This window comes from Symphalangus syndactylus, chromosome 5 (assembly GCF_028878055.3).
Source record: "Symphalangus syndactylus isolate Jambi chromosome 5, NHGRI_mSymSyn1-v2.1_pri, whole genome shotgun sequence".
NCBI lineage: Eukaryota > Metazoa > Chordata > Mammalia > Primates > Hylobatidae > Symphalangus > Symphalangus syndactylus.
Window position 1 is genome coordinate 152,067,076 of NC_072427.2, and position 8,188 is coordinate 152,075,263.

Below are 8,188 nucleotides of genomic sequence, written 5' to 3' on the forward strand. Positions count from 1 at the left end.
TAAACGTTATGATATGTATATTTTACACATTAAAAAATTTTAAAAAGAATACATGTTATGACATGGATAAACCTTGAAAACATTATGCTAAATGAAAAAAGCCAGACACAAAAAGCCACATATTGTATGACTGCATTTACATGAAATGTCTAGAACGTGCAAAGCCACAGAGCTAGAAGGTGAATGGATGTTTCCCAGATGCTGAAGGAGGGGAGAACTGAAAATATTTTGGGCCGGGCGCGGTGGCTCACGCTTGTAATCCCAGCACTTTGGGAGGCCGAGGCGGGCAGATCACGAGGTCAGGAGATCGAGACCACGGTGAAACCCCGTCTCTACTAAAAATACAAAAAATTAGCCGGGCGTGGTGGCGGGCGCCTGTAGTCCCAGCTACTCGGAGAGGCTGAGGCAGGAGAATGGCGTGAACCCGGGAGGCGGAGCTTGCAGTGAGCCGAGATTGCGCCACTGCACTCCAGCCTGGGCGACAGACCGAGACTCTGTCTCAAAAAAAAAAAAAAAAAAAGAAAAGAAAATATTTTGGAACTAGACAGGGGTAGTGGTTGCACAACATTGTGAATACACGAAAAGCCACTGACGTGTACGTACACTTTAAAATGGTAAATTTTGTGTTATGTGAATTTCATCTAAATTAAAGATAATATAATACATCGAACTCTTGTAGAGAGTTTCTCAGTTTCCTTCTAATGCCACGTCCATAATTGTCTTACAGGGTCCTTCTCTTTGCTCCTCTCTCCATGGTGTATATGAGTGTATGTGGGACGGCTGTGTGAGGGCAGAATTGAGGGGTGAAGGAGCGTTTCCTGAGTGCTCCACGGGAGTGCCGGGGTTCTGGGAATTTACCCATTCTCCTCACTCTGGATTAGGAATGAGGGTGGAAAAGAGTGGTTCCCTTTACATAGGATCCAAAAATGTCAGAGCTGGGCAGCCATTAGAAAACACGCCTAACGACCTCACACTTCAGACGGGCAAAGCGAAGCCCGTCGAGAAGGGACTTGCTCCGGACCACGAAGCCAGGCAGCCTCCTGGCGAGAGGACGGGAGGGGTCTGCCGGAGCCAGGACTACAGGGCCTGCTTCTCGGGCTACTTGCCACCTCACAGCGAGAGGCCCTGGGCATGGTTAGAGGGTCGGCAAGAAGATTTAGGGAGTGGGAGGAAGAAAGCCATTGGGATCCTTGAAAACAAGCTGCCTCCTCTCTGGCCTTAAGCTAGGGGCGGGCAGAAAGGAAGCTGCACTCACACAGGCTCCTGCCCCGGCAGACCCTGCCCACCCAGAAGCTCCCAGCCTCAAGTCAGGACTTCACCCCGCCCCACCACCTTCCAGCCCTGCTCTCCGGAACAGCCTCTGCTCTGCAGCAGTATCCAGGCTCTCCTGTTTATCGGCCAGAGACACAGAAGCAAGGCATCCGGCGCCCCCTAGCTCTAGCTCCAGCAGGACATGGGGGTCTGCGGGGGAAGCAATAGCAAGCACGCGACCTTCCGGTCCTGGGGACCCTAACGAGGCAACCCCTAGCCAGGCAGGTGCAGTGGTGCACACCTGTAGTCCCAGCTACTTGGGAGGCTGAGGCAGGAGGATCGCTTGAGCCCAGGAGTTCCAGACCAGCCTGGGGAATACAGTGAGACGCTAACTCAAAAAAAAAAAAAAAAAAAAAAAAGAAAAAGAAAAAGAAAACAACCCCAGCTCAGCCTACGTACACTTGGCTGGCAACCATGAACAACCTCCTTACCCCATGCCCACACACGAATGAACCTAGAGGTCCTGAAAGCCTTTGGTGGGGTGGGGTGGGGGGATCTCTGTATCTGTATCTGCCTAAAGATCCACTCTTTCACCACAGCTGGAGTGCAGCTCTGAGAGGGAGGCAGGGGTGAAGGCATGGACACCCCTTCCCCCCACATACTTCACTCCCCAGGACACCCTGTGCCCTGCTGAATGCCACCAGCTTCATGGACAACAGTTAATCCCAGCAAAGGAAGTCTTCCCAGCCATTTCCGGGCCAACAACTCCCCTCCCTCCACCTCCCCCTTTCCAAGCTTGATCTTGGTGTCATGAGCTAAGTTGCTTACGCAAGTTCCTGAGCTGCTGGGAGCTTGAGGAATGGCTGGGGCCAGGGAGTCTGGAAGCTGTGGGGACTGGGAACCCCTGGGGGACCATACAGGGTCACCCACGTTGCCAGTCATGCCCTGCCAGGGTTGTCTCATCTAATTACCATGCCTCAAAAAGCCCGATAGCTGCTCCTTGAGATGACAAACTCGAGCCAAGATCCCCTCTGCAGACAGCCCCCAACTCACCTTCCAGCTTCCCTGGGACCCTCCAGCCTTCATGTCAACTCATCACTGCCTCATTTGCTCAGAGCCCTTGTCTTCACGCCTCTTTCCCATCACTGAGCCCTGTCCTTAGTTGTGCCGCCACCGAGCCACACACATTTGCTCTTTTCATTACACAGTGTAAATAGTGGCTGCTACCTAATTGCCATTACAGTTAGTGGTTCCTGTGGCTATTCACATAGTTGCTCAGCTTATGTTAGTCCCAAGCCAAATCATTCTCTGCCAGTCCCAGGGCAGAGCCTCACGAACGCCTCCACGCTTGTAAAGAATGTTGCTGCATCTGGCCATTGTCCAAATTCCAAGACAGGAATTTCGATGTGTGGCTTCCCTTAGACCACCCTTATGTTTATGTTTACTGGGTATTTATTGAACACTGATACTAGGTATCATGACACGGTTCCCAAACAATAGTCAGTGACTTCTTTAGTCTGAGTATCACTAGGAAGGGGAGGTCGTGTCCAAGGGTGCCAAGTGCAGGCCCACAGCTTAGGCAAGGAGGAGGGAAAAAATACAGGGGAATGGAAGCAGGAAATAAAAAAGATAAACAAAGAGGGAGGGACAGGAGTGCCGAAGGGTAGGTCCTGTATGATTTCCGTCTTGGAGATAGTAAATGGAGGCATACAATTTACTATTATTTATTGTTATTATTTTGAGACAGTGTCTTGCTCTGCTGTCCAGGCTGGAGTGCAGTGGTGTGATATTGGCTCACTGCAACCTCTGCCTCCTTGGTTCAGGTGATTCTCCTGTCTCAGCTTCCCAAGTAGCTGGGATTACGAGCGCACACCACCACGTACACCTAATTTTTGCATTTTTAGTAGACACTGGGTTTCCATATGTTGGCCAGGTTGGTCTCGAACTCCTGACCTCAGGTGATCCACCCACCTCGGGCTCCTTAAGTGCTGAGATTACAGGCATGAGCCACCGTGCTCGGCCATGAGTTGGAACTCTTGATCAGGCTCCTCTGAGTTCACCATGCCATGCTCAGGCTGCTTTCATCAACAGAGCCAAAGCACTTGACCTCTTCGTGCCTTGGTTTTGCCATCCATGAAATAGGAAAATAATCCTAGTGTCAGAAATATAAAATGTTGTCCCTGCCTGGTAGCCTTTGGAAGATCCACCTCTTTGGGATGGCGGTAGGGAGGTGTGCTCTCCTGGCAGCACGGGGTGCCTGGGGCCCTCGCTGGACAGGAGAATTCTGGAAAACAACCTCATTCCTGTCTTCAGCAGATCTGACAGGCCCAGAGGAGAAAGCCTGAAATAGAACTGGCTGCCCTTAACCCTCCACGGGTTCAAGAGAGCTGTTTGTCTAGCTCTGAATAACCCATTCTATAAAGAATATTCCAGGAATTTCCTTATGTGGCAGGGCACTGGACTGGGTGATTTCACTGGGCCAGAGGAGCTTCTCCTCTCCAACCCCACCAGCAGAGACAAGAATTGGCATTATTCAGCCTTGAGGAAAGAATGTTGAAAAGATGGAAAGATCTTTGAAGGCATGAACGGCTATGACAAGGAAGGTGGGATACAGTTCATCTCTATCTCTGCTAGGCTTGGATAAGAGGGCATGAACTTTGAATATAGCCACGAGGACTTAGATTTAAAAAAGAACTTCCCGATAGAATTGAGATTCTATCAGGATAGAGGAAAGGAGCTGTAGAATCTATTTAGATCAGTGCTCGCCAACAGAAACAGAATGGAGCAACATCTATAATTAAAATTTTTTGTTTGTTTGTTTTGAGACAGGGTCTCACTCTGTAACCCAGGCTGGAGTGCAGTGGCATGATCTCGGCTCGCTGTAGGCTCTACCTCCTGGGCTCAAGCAATTCTCCTGCCTCAGCCTCCCGAGTAGCTGGAACTACAGGCACATGTCACCATGCCTGGCTGAATTTTTTTTTTGTAGCGACGAGATCTCACTATGTTGCCTACACTGGTCTTAAACTCCTGGCCTCAGGTGATCCTCTTGCCTTCCAAAGTGCTGGGATTACAGGCTTGAGCCATGACTCCCAGCCTAAAACATTTCTCACTGTTTTTTTTTAAAAAAAGAAAACAAGACTGGGTGCGGTGGCTCATGCCTGTAATCCCAGCACTTTTGGAGGCCGAGGCAGGCGGATCACAAGGTCATGAGATCAAGACCATCCTGGCTAATATGGTGAAATCCTGTCTCTACTAAAAATACAAAAAATTAGCCGGGCGTGATGGCACGTGCCTGTAGTCCCAGCTACTCGGGAGGCTGAGGCAGGAGAATCACTTGAACCCGGGAGGCAGACACTGCAGTGTGCCGAGATCATGCCACAGCACTCCAGCCTGGGTGACAGAGCAAGACTCTATCTCAAAAAAAAAAAAAAAAAACAAGTGAAATTAATGTTTATTATTACATTGTTATTATTATTATATTATTGTTTTTATGTATTTTATTTAACCCAATAGATAAAAAATATTATCAATATGGGGCCAGGCACTGTGGCTCATGCCTGTAATCCCAGCACTTTGGGAGGCTGAGGGTGGTGGATCACGAGGTCAGGAGATCAAGACCATCCTGGCCAACATGGTGAAACCTCATCACTACCACCAGGCGTGGTGGCAGGCGCCTGTAGTCCCAGCTACTCAGGAGGCTGAGGCAGAAGAATTGCTTGAACCCAGGAGGCGGAGGTTGCAGTGAGCCTAGATCATGCCACTGCACTCCAGCCTGGGTGACAGGGTGAGACTCTGTCTCCAAAAAAAAAAAAAAAAAATCAATATAAAGTAATGCAATTAATTAGAAAATAATTCATGAGATGTTTCACATAGTTTTTTGTATTGTTTTCAAAATCCAGTGTGTGGTTTATACTTGCAGCATATCTCAGTTCAGATTGGCCACATCTCAAGGGCTCAACAGCCATATATGTCTAGCAGTTACTGTATCAGACAGCATGAGTTTAGCATTACCAGTAATTGTCTGACACCCAGTGGTAAATGCAAGGTGTGGTCTGGTTTTATCTAAAGACAGAAAGTGTTTTAGGAGGCCTTTGTGCCTGAGGGCTTATCAAGCTGGAAGGCCAAGGGAACCTTCCTTTTTAAGCCCTTCTCTGCCCCTTCATCATTGTTAGAAATATTAAAAAACCAGAGCCCTCTGGCGAGTCTGAGAACACACTCAGTGGTACTCCGTGTTCTCTGTTCTGCAGAGGGAACCCAGGCTCTGGCAGCCTAACAGATTCAGTGGGATGGGCACTGTGCCAGGGCGATTGAGCAGGCGGATCCAGGACAAGGGCTGGGTTGTGGTATAGACAAGTTAACCCTATTCTCTCCATAGCAAGAGATGATGTCCTGTACTGCAGCCAGTCTGTTGTCTTGCAGATGTGAGTGACTGGCCATAGGAGGAGACGGGCCTGACAGAGGGGATGGAGAAAAGCCAGTCCACCCTCTTGCCCCAGGCGGGTTTGGGGACACAAGGAGGACAATCCCAGACTACCCTGTCTTACCTGCACTCTTCCCTGTGTCTGTGGCAACCCTCCAGGTGTCTGCATGGCCCTCTCCATAGTGACCTATGTGTAAATGTCATCGCTTCTAAAAAAGCCACTCTGCCCAGCTCAACTCCATCACTTGCTATTCTTACCCTGATTTTTTTCCCTTCTTCTACAAAAAAAAAAAAAATTGTATTTGGATTTTATTTAGAATTTTATTTATTTATTTTTGAGATGGAGTCTTGCTCTGTTGCCCAGGCTGGAGTGCAGTGGCGTGATCTCGGCTCCCTGCAAGCTCCACCTCCCGGGTTCATGCCATTCTCCTGCCTCAGCCTCCCAAGTAGCTGGGTCTACAGGCGCCCGCCACCATGTCCAGCTAACTTTTTGCATTTTTAGTAGAGATAGGGTTTCACCGTGTTAGCCAGGATGGTCTCAATCTCCTGACCTCGTGATCCGCCTGCCTCGGCCTCCCAAAGAGCTGGGATTACAGGCGTGATATTTAGAATTATATTGAGTTTATGGACAAATTGGGGAAGAAATTAAATCCTTTTTTTTTTTTTTTTTTTGAGACAGAGTCTGGCTCTGTCTCCCAGGCTGGAGTGCAGTGACGTGATCTCAGCTCACTTCAACTTGATCCACCTCCCGGTTTCAAGCGATTCTCATGCCTCAATCTTCTGAGTAGCTGGGACTACAGGCATGAGCCACCACACCTGGCTAATTTTTTTTCATATTTTTAGTAGAGACGGGGTTTCACCATGTTGGCCAGGCTGGTCTAGAACTGCTGGCCTCAGGTGATCCACCCACCTCGGCCTCCCAAAGTGCTGGAATTATAGGTGCGAGCCACCGTGCCTGGCCATCTTTATGATATTGAACCTTCCTACTCATGAACCGGGTAGATCTCATCTTTTTTTTTTTTTTTTTTTTTAGATTCAGGGGGTACATGTGCAGGTTTGTTAGAAGGGTACAGTGCATGGTGCTGACGTTTGGGCTTCTATTGATCCTGTCACTCAGAGAGTGAACACAGTACCCAACAGGAAGTTTTTCAGCCCTAACTCCTCTCTTTCCTTCCCTGCTTTTAGAGTCCCCAATGTCTATTGTTCCCATCTTTGTGTCCATTTGTACTCATTGTTTAGCTCCTGCTTATAAGTGAAAACAGGCAATATTTGGTTTTGTGTTTCTGTGTCAATTTGCTTAGGATAATGTCCTCCAACTGCATCCATGTTGCTGCAGCAGAGGACGTGATTTTGTTATTTTTTATGGCTCCATACTATTCCATGGTGTATTTTCTTCAGCACTTACCACCACCTGAGGTTATAAATTTAGTTGTTCATTATCTACCTTCTCCATTAGAATGTGAACTCCGTGAGGGCAGGGACCTCATCTGGCTCTCCGCTGTACACCCAGGGCCTAGCTCAGTGTCCAGTGCATAGCAGGTGCTCAATAACTACTTTTTTCTGAATGAAAAAAAACTTCAGAGAAGAACCAATGCAGTGAAGGAGCTGTATTTCTCACTTTCGTTTTTTCTCTCAGCATTTCTGAATTTAGATCCATTCACTTCAGAGAATAACAGACATTTTCCAAGTGTCTTGGACGAGAATACGCTCACTTCTTCTACTTCTAACAGTTCAGAATGGCTTAATCTTCCTGAATAGTTGGACGAAGTTTCTTCCCCCTCTGTCTCATTATTAGAGACCAATGGAGTTATTCCTTGTTGATTAATTAATTGTTTTTTTTTTTTTTTTTTTTGAGCCGGAGTTTCACCCTGTCACCCAGGCTGGAGTGCAGTGGCGTGATCTCGGCTCACTGTAACTTCTGCCTTTCAGGTCCAAGTGATTCCCCCACTTCAGCCTCCTGAGTAGCTGGGATTACAGGCATGCGCCACTATGCCTGCCTAATTTTTGTATTTTTAGTAGAGACAGCGTTTCACTATATTGGCCAGGCTGGTCTCGAACTCCTGACCTCAAGTGATCCACCTGCCTCAGCCTCCCAGAGTGCTGGGATTACAGGCATGAGCCACTGTGCCCAGCTAAATTGTTTTTTTTTTTTTTTAATTCTCTGTTAGGTAAAAAAAAAATTATGAGGGGACGAAACTGAGGTGTCATGGGCAAGGCCAGGCCACTCAGCTAGCCTCACAACATTCCCCACATTCTTCACTATCATAGCAAAGGGGTGTCTACAGTCCTGCAGAAAGGTCTCAGAGCTAGAACAATATATCTCATTCTTCTGGCAATCTGGGGGAAGAAACCAACAAACACAAAAAGGCAAGAGAGAGTCTCCTTACTGCTGAGTCTGCCCCAAGATGGCAGTGAGACAGTACTTGCCTGGGTTATAGAACACAGGGGCCAACTCTCTTCCCGCTCCACAGCTACAGTCCAGAGAATGGCATTTTCTGAGCACAAGTGGTTTCCAGG